Genomic DNA, 13,831 nt, shown 5'->3' on the forward strand with positions numbered 1-13,831 from the left:
TGCAGTGCTTTGGTCTGACAATATGACATAGCAAGCATTGGCAAAGCCAATAGGTTTTAGCCGTATTGTACACTAGTGTGACTGCTGTTCAGTGTGGCTAGAGTGGTGTTCTAGGGCATGGCTTGAGTGGAGTTCTAGAGGGGAGAAGACTGTCGTAGAGTATAGGGTTGTGGATTGGTGTTGAGTGGAGAGGAGTGTCATTCAGTGTTGTAGAGTGTCGTGGTGTGGAGTACAGTGGAGTTTTAGGAAGTAGATTTGAGTGTCATGGAGTAGAATGGAGTGTTGTGGAGTAGGGTTCTATATAGTGGTTAAGAGTGGACTGGAGTGGTGTAGAGTAGACTAGAGTGGAGTGAAGTGGAGTGGTGTAGTGTAGAGTGGAGTGGTGTGCAGTGGTGCAAAGTGGGGCATAGTGGAGGGCTGTTGAATGGAAGGGCATAGAGTTGAGAAGAGTGGCATTGAGTGGAGTGGCATAGTGCTGTAGATTAAGGTGGCATGGAATGGCATAGAGTGGAGTGGTGTCATTGACTGGGGTGGCATGGAGTGGTGTAGAGTGGAATGTGGTAGAACAGAGCCATGTACAATGGAGTAAAATGGCTTGAAGTGGTGTACAGGGAGTTGCGTAGAGTGGAGTAGAGTGTTTGAAGTGGAGTGGCATACAGTGGAATAGAGTGCTGCAGAGTGGAGAGTCATAGAGTGATGGAGGGTACAGTCGAGGGGTGTAGAGTAGATTAGAGTGTCATGGAATTGAGTGTTGTAAAGTAGAGTGGAGTGCCGTAGAGTGAAGTACTGTAGAGTGCCGTAGAGTGGAGTGTTGTGGAGTGGAGCATCATGGAGAGTAGTGTCATAGAGTGGGGAGTCGTGGAGTGGCAGGTTACAGAGTGGAGTGTCATAGAGTCAGGTGCCATAGAGTGGAAAGTTGTAGAGTGGAATGTCGTAGAGTCAAGTGTTGTAAAGTGGAGTGTTGTAGAGTGGAGATTCATAGAGTGTCATGGAGTGTCGTGGAGTAGAGTGGCATGGAGTGCAGTAGTGTAGGGTAGGGAGTCATAGAGTGGTATGGAGAGGAAAAGATTGGAATATTAGAGAGTTGAGAGATGTAGAGTATTGTAAAGTGAAGTAGAGTGTTGTAGAGCAGAGTGGCGTGGAGTGGAGTAGAGTGTCATAGAGGGGAGTGTTGTAGGGTGGAATGGCAAAGATTGGCATAGAGTGGGTAGTATAAAGTGGAGTCATAGCACAGAATGAAGTAAAGGGTCCTAGAGTGGAGTAAGGAGTAAGGTGTCATAAAGCAGAAGGCATGGTATTGGACTACAGCGGAGTAGAGTGGCATAGATTGTTGTAGCATGTCATAGAGTGGCACAGAGTGGATTAGTGTAGAATGGAGTAGAGTGGAGGGTCATAGAGTGACAGGTCATAGAGAGTTGTAGAGTGTTGTAGAGTGGAGTGTTGTAGAGTAGAATGAAGTGAAGTCATGTAGAGTAGAGTGGAGGAGAGTGGCATAAAGTAGATTAAAGTAGAGTGGCATAAAGTGGAGTAATTAGAGTTGCGTAGAGTAGTATACAGTGGACTAGAGTGGCGTAGAGTGGCATAGAGTGGCATGGAGTATTGTTGAGTAGCATAGAGTGGCATAAAGTGCACAGCGTAGAGTGGCATGCAGTGTAATTTAATGACATTGAGTGAATGGTGTAGAATGTCATGGAGAGTTGTAGAATGGCATGGGGTGTTGTAGAGTGGCTTTGAGTGGAGGGGCATAGAGTTGAGGGGCATATTGTGGAATGGAGTAAAATGTCATAGAGTGGAGGGGCATGGAGTGTCATAGAGTGGAGTGTCATAGAATAGAGAGCCATAGAGCAGAGGGACTTAAAGCAGAGGGGTGTTGAGTGGGGGGTTCATAGAGTGGAGGGGCTTAAGGTGGAGTAAAGTATTGTAGAGTTGAGTGGCATAGTGTAGAGTGGAGTAAAGTGTCAAAGAGTGGAGTAGAGTGGAGTGACATAGAGAGGAGTCGAATGGTGTGGAGTGGCATAGAGTGTCATAGTGTGGAATGTCGTAGAGTGGAGTGTCATAGAGTGGAGCAGAGTCATAGCGTGGAGTGGTGCAGAATGGAGTAGAGGGGTCTAGAGTTGATAGAGTGGTGTAGAGTAGTGCAAAGTGTTACAGAATGGCATAGAGTGGAGAGGAGTGCTGTAGAGTGGAGTGGCATAGAGTGGAGTAGAGTGTCATAGAGTGGAGTGCCATAGAGTAAAGTGTTGTAAAGCGGAGGGATATAGAGTGGCGGGATGGAGTGAGGGACATAGAGTGAGGGGCACCTAGTAGAGTAAAGTGTCATAGAGTGGAGTGGAATAGTGTTGGGTGGAGTAAAGTGACAAAGAGTAGAGTAGGGTGAATTGGCATACAGAGGAGTAGAGTTGTGTGGAGTGGCGTACAGTCACTTAGAGTGGCATAGAGTGAAGTGTTGTAGAGTGGGGTGTCACTGAGTGGTTTAGAGTCCTTGAGTGAGGTGGGGCAGAATGGAGAAGAGTGGACAAGAGTTAAGTGGCATGGAGTTGTGTAGAGTGGTGTAAAGTGTTTTAGAGTGGCATAGAGTGGAGTAGAGTGATGTAGTGTCGAGTGGCATAGAGTGGAGTACAGTAGAGTAGAGTGTCATGGAGTGGTGTGACGTAGAGTAGAGAGGTTTGGAGTGCAGTAAAGTGGCATTGAGTGCAGTAGAGTGAAGTGGCATAGATTGTCATAGAGTGACATAAAGTGTTGTAGAGTGGAGTGTCATATAGTGCAGGGTTATAGAAAGGCATATAGTGAAGTGGCATAATGTTGTAAAGTAGAGGGGCGTAAAGTGGAGTAGCATAGAGTGATAAGGAATGGAGTGGAATAGAATGGAGTGTTGTAGAGTGGAGTAACAAATATTGTAGAGGAGTGGCCTAGAGTGGCAAAAAGTGAAGTGGCACAGAGTGAATTAGGGTGTTGTAGAGTGAAGTTTTATAGAGTGGAGTAGAGTGGCCCAGTGTGTTGTAGAGTGTCATAGATTTGAGAGGAGTAGAGTTGAGTGGTATAGAGTAGAATGATATTGAGTGGAGTGGAGTAGAGTGGAGTAGAGTGATGTAGAGAGATGTAGAGTGGAGAGTACTAGAGTGGCAAAGGGTGATATAGAGTGTCCTAAAATGAGAGTGGAGTGGTGTAGAGTGGAGTGTAGATTGTGTGATTATGCACTGTCATTACAGACAGCACCTTTTGTTTACTTGAAATGGCCATTACATTTGCACAGACATACTGTTTTAAAGATAAAACTATACAGTGCACATTATTGTGTGGAAATGGCATCAACTAGTGTATTGATTTATTAGATTATATTTAAATATTTATTTCCAACACACTTCAGAATTATTTAAAAAATGTGTTTATTTGTGCTTTCCTTATTCTGGTGTATTCTGACATAATTGCACGTTTCATTTACAGATATTTCAATTCTATTATGTTCTAGAAAAGGCCTTTGCTGAGTAAGCAAAATAGATTTGTAGAGCATAAAGTACACAAACGTGCCTCGGTATTAGTAAAACCCAGAAGCTATGATAAAGGTAGGGAGAGCAAATGAAAGCGACAAGAAAACCCTCCACAGAATCAAAGAGAAAATATCTAACCCTTTGTACCCCGAGATTGTCAAATACAGCCTGTCACTTTGAAGTCAGATAAAGAAAAGTAAACACCAAGCTCTTTTGGAAGACAAAGCCTGATATTTGACCTCTTTTTTTGAATGCACAGCAAACGTGACAAGAGAAGAACAAAATTCAAAGGCCTATAAGTTTGGACCTGCCACTAGTAATTAAACCACAAACACAACCGTCAAGGTCTCACTAAATTAATCCATTGCTCAACCTCTGGCAATGAGCAGGAAGGCTTAACTGAGGAAACAGGTGTGTATTGCATTTAAAAACACCAATACATTAAATAAGTAAGACAGAATACACAATAAAATTGCAACACCAATTTATCTTTAAAATTACACCAAAATGAATAAAATCCAATGTAAGGAAAAAGATATTATTTTTAAAAGGAAAAATACAAATATGTGCTTTCTAGTGTTAGAAAAACAATAGAGCCAACCTGGGACATCTGGTTGCTTGACTGGGACCAAGTCACTATTTGAGGCTGACATCGATGGAGACCTGTTCGGATACATTGAGCGAGAGGCGTCAGTCAAGGTTTTACCTTTGGATTTAGATGTTTTTCTCTCGCCATTAGGCGAGGCTCCTCATCAGGCAGGGCTTTTAATGCGATGTCATCGGCTTGCCTCAGTATGAGCTCCTCTTCAACTCCTGGAAGTCTCTTCGAGGGGGAAATGCTCCAGAACTTCAGTGGGACAAACTTAGATTTCAGACAAGGTCACAGTTCGATGTAGGCAGCTTGAGTCCCATCAACAGGGTGATCACATTATGGAGCTTTCTTTCGAAAGTTTCTCTAATCTTCTCCAAACATCTGTATCTCCATCCAGAAGTCCTCCTTTGGGTCTCCAGTGGCCCACAATACCAACCCAAGGGTCTAGAAGCTCTGAGATGGTCCTTGAGATGTTGGGACTACGTTTCCAATAATACACCTGGCGAATCCTCAAAAGTCTAGCTGACGAGGGTCAGCTGGGTCTTCCTGGGTGGGGATGGTGCAGGTGAAGCTCTGTTGTTGTCAGGGAGTCCACTCCTTCCCTCTCTTGAAGCCAGGCAAAGTCCTTAGATCTGTCGTTCCTCAATGTGCATTAGGTGCAGTCCTACAGAGTTCAGTCCTTTGGGTGCCGACCAGAGTTCCAGCAGGTCAGTTGTTCTTCTCCTTGTAGTTCAGGCAGTGATTTGAGTTGCTAAGCACCTCTCTCATAGTTATCCAGTGTTCCTGGGCTGGCAAGCAGGGGGTACCCATGAACAATGGGGTGCAGAGTGCCACCCTAGGAGTGACAACTTCCTGCAAAGCCTGGCAAAAATCAATCCCAGGAAGTACTATTCTCCCAAAATCCACAATCGAGAGAATCTCTCCTTGAGGTCAGGATCTGGCTAAGCCATCCCACTGGTCTGGCTTATCTCCCTAATTACGTCCTCTCGAGTCCATCTGCTAATCTCATTACTGGGGCTCCCATCTGGCTGTGGTGGCAGGAAGTGGGGGTTACTCCGTGTCCTGTCCCTACTGTCATTTTCCCTTTAAAGACCAGTTTGGCTACCCAGCCCCCTTCCTGCCTTCTGCTATGCAGCTTGCAGATCTCCACCCACCAAATGTCCCTTTGTCTCAATGCAGGCCACTTCTCACCTCATTAAGGCACCTTGGCTCAGGCTGGCAGAGGCTGGCCAATCAGAGAAGAGCAGCTGGAGAGCTGAGGTTTAGCTTACAAAAAATACAGTTCTATAACTTATTTTCTGCAATAGTTATAATAAAAGTGGCAAATTGATGGATGTATTCTTTCAAATTTGAGTCCAAGAATGGAAATTGTAGCCCATTTCTAGCAAACATTATACTCTAAAAAGTTTACCAATGATACCTTAAGGAAGCTACTTTACTACAATGGGTAAAACAAAATTGGCCATTTTCCCCTCATCAGGGCATATAAAACATGCTTTATCAAGTCTATGCTTATAGTTACAAAGCACCATACCCCTGGTGCCCTTAGGGGAAACCTTAAGGGTGACTTATATGTAAAAACAAGGTAGTTGGAGACTTTGGAAGTACCATTAATTCTGACTTTGCATATAAAGTAATTTAAAAGCAACTTGCAAGTCAATGACGGCTTTTAAATTGTCAGCAAGCACCACCGCAGTGCACACTTAAGTGCATTAAATCTGCTGGGCCTCTAAACCTACATGCCCTCTCATATACTAGGGACTTACACATAGGTTGTCATGTCAATAATAAGTATGTCTAATTTGCATACACCTTTTACACAGAGCACTGGCCCTGGGTCTGGTTAGCAAAGCCCAGGGCACAGTCCGAGTCAGAAACTACCAATATCAGTCACAAAGTGATTAGGGCAAAAAGGATGACTTTCTTACAACAGGCTATGCTCGACGGGATGGATTAACTAATGATAAAACAAGTAAAGCCAGCAAATAGAAAGCAAGCAAATGTGACTTACAAACCACAAAGTAATGGTAAACAGTAGGCAGAATGCATTTCTAGATCTGACCCAAAAAGTATTTTACAAACCAGGCAACTCCAACTGTCTCATGGGCTTTGACCTAAAACGTGGCCTAGTGATAATAGCTCATCAGCATCTAGCAGCTTCTGTGGAAGAAGTTGTACTTTTAGTGGCCTGTCTGACTACTGCTTACCACCAGGCACAGTTCAACTATTCCATGAATTAAAAGAAAACACAGCCAGCTTTGTGATTTCTGGGATTTCTGAGATTTAAATTGCTATTGTCAAACATTCCCATAATTAGATATTGTTACCACATGTCAGCGATGGCTCCACTTAAAATTGCCACCCTCTTTCTTAATGTCACCCTAATTGCCCAGCTAATAGCGATAAAGAGGCTCTATTTCAATGAAATGTGCAGACTATTAGTCCAAACCAATTATCTGCGCTGGTGGCCACGGAGTATGCAAATGATAATGTTAGTCACTACCAAGTGCTTGGAGGACTTCAGGGAGAGAGGCACATGTGCAAAAGAAACACAAAGGCAAAGTTGTGGGTGCATCAGTCTGCTGGTTTTCAATCTCATCTATTTTTTAAATTGTGTTTAATGATGGCCATGGGTTGCAAAGCTCTAAGCTTGCCCCAACTGGGCTAATAGGCTGTGTGGCTTCAAGCGTACCCACCAAAATCAATTTCCCATATCCTTGTCTCTTTTTGCCCCAAACTTCACTGCACTGACCCCCAATTGCCCAATGCACAAACATTCATGTAAAGCAAGGTGTCAGTATTCATGGGGGAGGTGAGTGGTGATAGCGATAACTAGTGCAAGATGCAAGGAAGGTACATCTTTCATTTCAACAGTCAAACACAAGTACAGCTTTACATGAAGTAAGGAGAGAAGTAACAGCAGATAAAACACACACAATCTGGAAATTTACAGTCACAGCTTTGAATCTTTGCTGAAAACTGTTTTGTCTAGTGATACTCTGGACAGCTGTCAAAATTGCCCAGTTCTAGTGCAAAGTGTATTGTCTTTACAAAGAAGAAAGGATGAGTGGTCATGGCTTGGATGTAGATCAGTACCTTGCAGGTACCCATAAATCTCTACAACAGGTGCATTAACCAACTGTTTTCTCTAAAATACATTACAACTGGTACCTAGTCTAATCTAGTCTGGAGTTCACATAAAGTGCTTGGCTACTCGAAGGCCTCTCATCACTAAAACAGACATTGCAGGTCAGCAGATGACAGCTGAGAGGAGGATTAGTTCCTAAACAGCCAATTTTTCAGGACTTTACTTACAGAAAGAGAGTTCATGCTCCAATTGGTGTAATTCTGAAGGTAGGGAGTTCCAGAGCTCGAGAGCCAGATAGGACGTTGAATGGCCACCCCATCGAGATTTGCAGATCCTAGGTGTCTCACTAGATTGGACGCAGAGTGGCATAAGGCAAAATGAAGTCCCACCCCGCAGAATGTGAAGAGAAGCCCTTGAATCTCCCATATCTGATAGATGTTCTTCAGCCTTGGGTTGAATGGGACCCCCATAAATAGATGAGAGTCCCCAAGGTATTGGGGTTATCTTCTGCCCAACATGAGTCGCAGGGACATGCCCCTTGTGGACGGATAGCTCTACAGCATTGGCTGTCGAAAGTTCTGATCTTTTTCAGGGTTGAAAGGCGGAGGAGAGGAGTTTGTGAATGAATGAACCTAGATGTGATTAATATAACTGTTTTCCACACTCAACAGTTTCGCCAAAGCTGAATTAATGAATGATTTGTGTCTAGTCTGCCACAATGTATCTGTAGAGTTCAGTCTATTTACAATTATTATGGAGTTAACAAGGAGGGCAATTTCTTTTGGATTCAGAAATAAGATGAAACACTACTGGACAGGTGAAACTACCTTTAAAGTGCATCTTTGTAAAATCATTCAGTGTGCTGCACTCACAGCCTAAGAATCTCAAGTGGGTCTGGAGCTTCTATTCACAATTGTATAAAATACAATCAAGAAATCAAAATCCACATTTTGCAAACGTACATATCATGCAAACGAAAACTGCTAGTAAAGAGGGCTTTTCAGATCGTGTCAGTGATAGGCAGGCATCAGCTTTTCTGAATTAGAGCTGCATGTGCTAAGGGTCATTTAAGAAACGGAGTTACTGGCGAAGGGGGTCCGGGGGGGTTGAAATCCAACTCAAGCACAAACCAAAGTCCTTGTCAGGGCAAAATCACGAGCAAACCCTAAACTAACCTGTGTTCAACCATGGAGCAGTCAGGTTTGACTGAGAGGCAAAGTCTAAAGTATTTGTGCAAAACAGTGACACAGTGAAAACACCACAAAGGATCTTACATTTCAGATAAATAGAGTAGATTTCAATTAATAAAACAAGACTAAAACAACAAAAATCCAGTTAGTAGAACCAGAGATATACAGTTTTAAATATTTCAGTAAAAATAGGGCTAAAAATAAAATTTTAAATATTTCAGTAAAAATAGGGCTAAAAATACAATGTGTCAACTGGGGATATCTGGTTCTGCCAGACCAGGAAAAAGTCAGAAGTTCAGGCCAACTGCAATAGAGTGATTTAGCATGGGATGGGGACAGGGAACCATTTAGGCCCAATGAACATGCTACCTTAAATTCTGATTTGCGGGTGTTGCGAGGATCTGCATTGAAGAAGTGTCATGAAGCCATGGTGATGCGTCAGTTACGTGGTGCGGCGAGGTTGAAATGTGAAGTCCTGCATTATCATTGAGGATCCCATCCATGAGGGCTTGCGATCAATCAATCAATCAATCAGCATTTGTAAAGCACAGCACTGTCACCCCTAGGGACATCTGGGCGCTCAGGGTGCCAAGTCTCCATCAAACAGTCACGTCTTGAGTTTTTTTCCTGTGTCTACCAGGGAGAGTGCTGTTCGGAGATGAGGGGGTAGGCCGTTCCAGGTCCTGGCAGCAATGTAGAAGAAGTATCATCCCCTGCTAAAGCTGCGATGAATGTAGGAGGTGTGCGCAAGGGCAAGAGAAGAGGAGCGTAGGTTATAGGAGGCTGGCCTGATTTGTAGTGGGTACCTTGGGTACTTACACCTTATACCAGGTCCAGTTATCCCTTATTAGTGAAATGTAGTAGTGTTCTAGCAGCTTAGGCTGATAGAGGTAGCTGTAGCAGAGCAGCTTAGGCTGAACTAGGAGACATGCAAAGCTTCTGCAATACCACTATTGTTACACAGTACTTATACACAATAAAAGACAATACTCAGTGTTACCAAAAATAAAGGTAATTTTAGTGACACCAGGCCAAAAATATCTTAGAGGCAATACTCCTTCTGGAGGTAAGTATTATACACAATATATACACTAGACACCTAAATAAGGTAAGTAAATAGCCATAGGATAGTGCAAATAGAAAATACCATAGAATGCAATAGGAAGAAATAGGTCTAGGGGCAACACAAGCCATATACTAAGAAAGTGGAATGTGAATCACAAATTCCCCCCTAGACAATTGTAGTGTGTAGAGGGTCGCTGGGAGTGTAAGAAAACCACAAAGGTGAGTAAAATACCCCACCGCGTAGCCCAGGAAAGTAGGAGTAAAGTACTGCAAGTTTCCTCAGGACACACTACAAGTCGTGATCAGAGTTATTGCAAGAACCAAGCAAGACTACAAGCAACAAATGGTGGATTCCTGTACCTGAAGACCTGTAAAGAGAGGAGACCAAGTCCAAAAGTCGCAGAAGATTCCAGGAAGGACAGGAGCCCCTGCCAACCTAGAAGATGGTCAAAAGAGGATTCTCCGGTTGGAAGAAGTCTGCAGAAGAGCACCAAAGAAGATGGTTGCAGGTTCCTGCATGATGCAAAGGATGTCCCATGTGGAGATGTTGGATGGAGGCGAGTTGCAGTGCTGGATTCGTCCAAAAGCCTTGGTTCAAGCAATGTAGCTGATGTGTCAAAATGGTGCTGCCTGGACCCAGTAGGGACCTGGGGACCTCAACTCAGAAGGAGGAGGCTCCCAACACTGGAAGGAACCCACAGATGACCAGGCAGCACCCACTGAGGTCTCAGGACACCTTTACAAATAAGGTGCAAATTGCGGTTGAGGCAGCACTACAAAAGAAGGTCCCACACCACCGGAGACCTACTCAGTGAGTTGAGCGTCGCAGGATAGAGTGCTGGGGACCTGAGCCAGGCTGTGCACAAAGGATTCTTGCAAATAGTGCACAGAGGCCTCAGGAGGTGAAGATGATGCAGTGCACAGGGGTACTGTCTCAAACGGGGAAGGAAAGCTCTTACCCTCTTCAAATTGGGACAGCTGGACCTTAGGACAGGCAGGGGGTCATTCCGACCCCGGCGGTCAAGTACCGCCGGGGCCGGGGATGCGGGAGCACCGCCAACAGGCTGGCGGTGCCCCGCAGGGCATTCTGACCGCGGCGGTTTGGCCGCGGTCAGAACAGGAAAACCGGCGGTCTCCCGCCTGTTTTCCGCTGCCCTGGGAATCCGACCCCCTCACCGCCATCCTGCTCCTGGCGGCTCCGACCGCCAGGAACAGGATGGCGGTGAGGGGTGTCGTGGGGCCCCTGGGGGCCCCTGCAGTGCCCATGCCAATGGCATGGGCACTGCAGGGGCCACCGTAAGAGGGCCCCACTTTGTATTTCAGTGTCTGCTTTGCAGACACTGAAATACGCGACGGGTGCCACTGCACCCGTCGCACATCCTCCACTCCGCCGGCTCCATGCGGAGCCGGCATCCTCATGGAGGGGTGTTTCCCACTGGGCTGGCGGGCTGCCTTTTGGCGGTCGCCCGCCAGCTCAGTGGGAAACCCAGAAAACCTGCGGCGGTCTTTTGGCCGCGCAGCGGTATTTTGACCGCGCAGCGGTATTCTGGCGGTTCCCTCCAGGCAGGCGGCTCCCGCCGCCCGCCGGGGTCAGAATGACCCCCTCTGTGTCTAAGGGGTCCACTACCTGTGTTCCAAGGAGCACGCTTGTTGCCAGGAGAGGAGTCTAAGCGAGCCGGTCATCATCTTAGAAGGTGCCTGCTGGAGCAGGGAAGTGACTCCGTCACTCCACTGGGGATTTCTTTGGTCCTTCTGGTGCAGGTTGAAGACAGGGAGTCCCCAGAGCGTGCACACTGTGGAAACAGTGGCAGTTGCTGGCTGGAGCTGAAGTGGCAGAGTCGAAGTAGCCCTTCTGGATACTTTGTTGCAGTTACAGCGGTTCCTGGAGCAGTCTGCGGTTGATCCGAGGTCAGAGGGTGAAGCAGTGGTTTCAGAGGATTCCTGATGGAAACTTGCAAGCAGAATCTGAAGAGGAACCCACAGGAGAGACCCTAAATAGCACTGAGAGGGGGATTGGCTACCTAACCAGGTATGCACCTATCAGGAGGGGTCTCTGACGTCACTTGCTGGCACTGGCCACTCAGAGATCTCCAGAGTGTCCCCACACCTTGGGAAACATAATGGCTAATGCCAGGGACACACTGGAGGAGTTCTGGGCACCACACCTGGGTGGTGATGGACAGGGGAGTGGTCACTCATCTTTCCTTTGTCAAGTTTTGCACCAGAGCAGGGACTGGGGGTGCCTGAACTGGTGTAGACTGGCTTATGCAAGGAGGGCACCATCTGTGCCCTTCAAAACATTTCCAGAGGCTCTGGGAGGCTACCCCTCCCAAGCCTGTAACACCTATTTCCAAAGGGAGAGGGTGTAACCCCTCTCCCAAAGGGAATGCTTTGTTCTGCCTTCCTGGGCTCGAGCTCCTTGAGCAACAGGAGGGCAGAGACCTGTCTGTGAGGTGACAGCAGCTGGGGCTGCCTGGAAAACCTCGGAAGGCTGTGAGGGCAATACTGGGTGTCCTCTAAGGAGCCCCCAGAGTGCATGGAATCATACAACAAATGCTTTCAAAAGCATTGGGGTATTATTCCAACATGTTTGATTTAATAGACTATAATGATGCTCTATAAGAGTGTGGGCCATGTGCAGGGCTTACATGACAACTGTTTTGCCCATTAGTTTAGTGCTTCTGAATGCAGTGCTATAATGTGACATATTCATGTGAACACTTCCACATGTTAAAGAAATGCACTGTTTTGAATGTTGAAGAGGCTTTATCAAATTTTGCATGAAGCTTGTTGTATGATTTACATAGTAAACATTTTCAGGGCTTGGGCCATGCACAGGCTCTCTGAGCTGGGCAAGACCTTAGGCTCGGCTCTGTCTGGCCTTTGTTAGCTCGCCCACCTATACTTTTTAAAACCAGGATATAGTTTTTTACTGTTTTTTTTATTTTTTTCTGTGCGTTTTACTTCTTCAAACTTGTAAAAAAGGCTTTGTGGTATTTCTTTGAGTACTAGTTCATAACACAAGAGAAGTTCAATTTGTTCATTTCTCCTAAATAAATCACTTTTTTTTCATTAATCCCAGTACATTGAAAACATCTGCAACCTCGGGGCTTCTTCCTTGACCGCTTTGAGATTTTCCACTTGAACTGTTTCCTCTTCCCCTGCAAACTGTTGGTGATTCGCCGCTGATTCGCCACTTCCTCTCAGTAGTACTCATTTGTGATCATGACTTGTGGCAAAAATGATGGCGCTAGTCCAGCAATGCGTGGGAAGGCCCATTGGAAACAATGGGAGTCTCACTTTAAAGCCTGCGTGGGCAGGCGTTAAAAATAACGGTAAAAATGGTGCAGTGAAATCTCACAAATTTTATTGGACCATTTATTTGGGCCTCCAAACAGGGGAACACCCCTCTTGCATACATTATGCCTGGCGCAGGCAGAATGTGGTGCCAGGGGTTACAAAGAGGTGCAGTGCTTGCATTGTGCCACTTTGTGAATCTGGCTCTGAGAAAAGGCCTCCTTAACTCCGCCTTAGCGTTAAAAGAAAATGATGCTAGGGCTGCACAAGGACGCAATAGGGCCTTGTATATATGCCCCATGGTCTCACAAATTGCACATCACACTACTTGCATTTACCTTCCTCTCATCTGAAAAATGTTCACACTTCTTTGTCACCTGCAGAAGAATCTGCCCCTCCTACCCTGGAAGTTGTTGGCACTTCCCATACATTATCGTGTTGTTTTCTACAGCAGATGATTGGGCTTGGATGGTCTCTGCTGCTTCCTGGCTCTGTCCTGTTTGTTGTCCAGACATTTTGGGCCAGATTTAATGGAAAATGACGGTGCACAGCTCTGCGTCAAATTGGGCAGCATTGTGCACCGTCATTTTCAAAACAGAAGGATGCGCCGTATTTACTAGAATACGGTGCACCAATGTGCTTCCCCCTGCGCCGGCGCTAAATTTGCTGCCGTGCGCTAACACAGCCAGCCTTGCACCGGAGTGGCTGCGTTGAGGGGGAAATTGGTTTGTGCAGGAAGGAACACCTTACTGCACAAAAACAATCTTAAAAGGCAATTTGCTCTTTCTATGTGTTTTGCATTCTGCAGCACACATAGAAAGAGCAAAAAAACAAGGAGAAATTAAAGCATTTCTCCTTGTTGTGCCACTCTAACGCCACCCTTAGGGTGGCGTTAGATGTTGTCACTGCCTCAGGTTTATGAAAACTCGTAAATCTGAGCACGCCCACAGCAACACCCATTGCACGCCCCTTCCACGCAAAGTTCTGCGTGTAAACGGGCTGTATTTACAAGGTGGCGTTAAGCCACAAAAAGTGGCTTAATGCCACCTGGTAAATATGGCACTAGGGGCTCTTAGATATGCCCCTTTATTTTTTGTCTCCAAAGAAGATT

The sequence above is a fragment of the Pleurodeles waltl genome, chromosome 11 (genome assembly GCF_031143425.1).
Source record: "Pleurodeles waltl isolate 20211129_DDA chromosome 11, aPleWal1.hap1.20221129, whole genome shotgun sequence".
NCBI lineage: Eukaryota > Metazoa > Chordata > Amphibia > Caudata > Salamandridae > Pleurodeles > Pleurodeles waltl.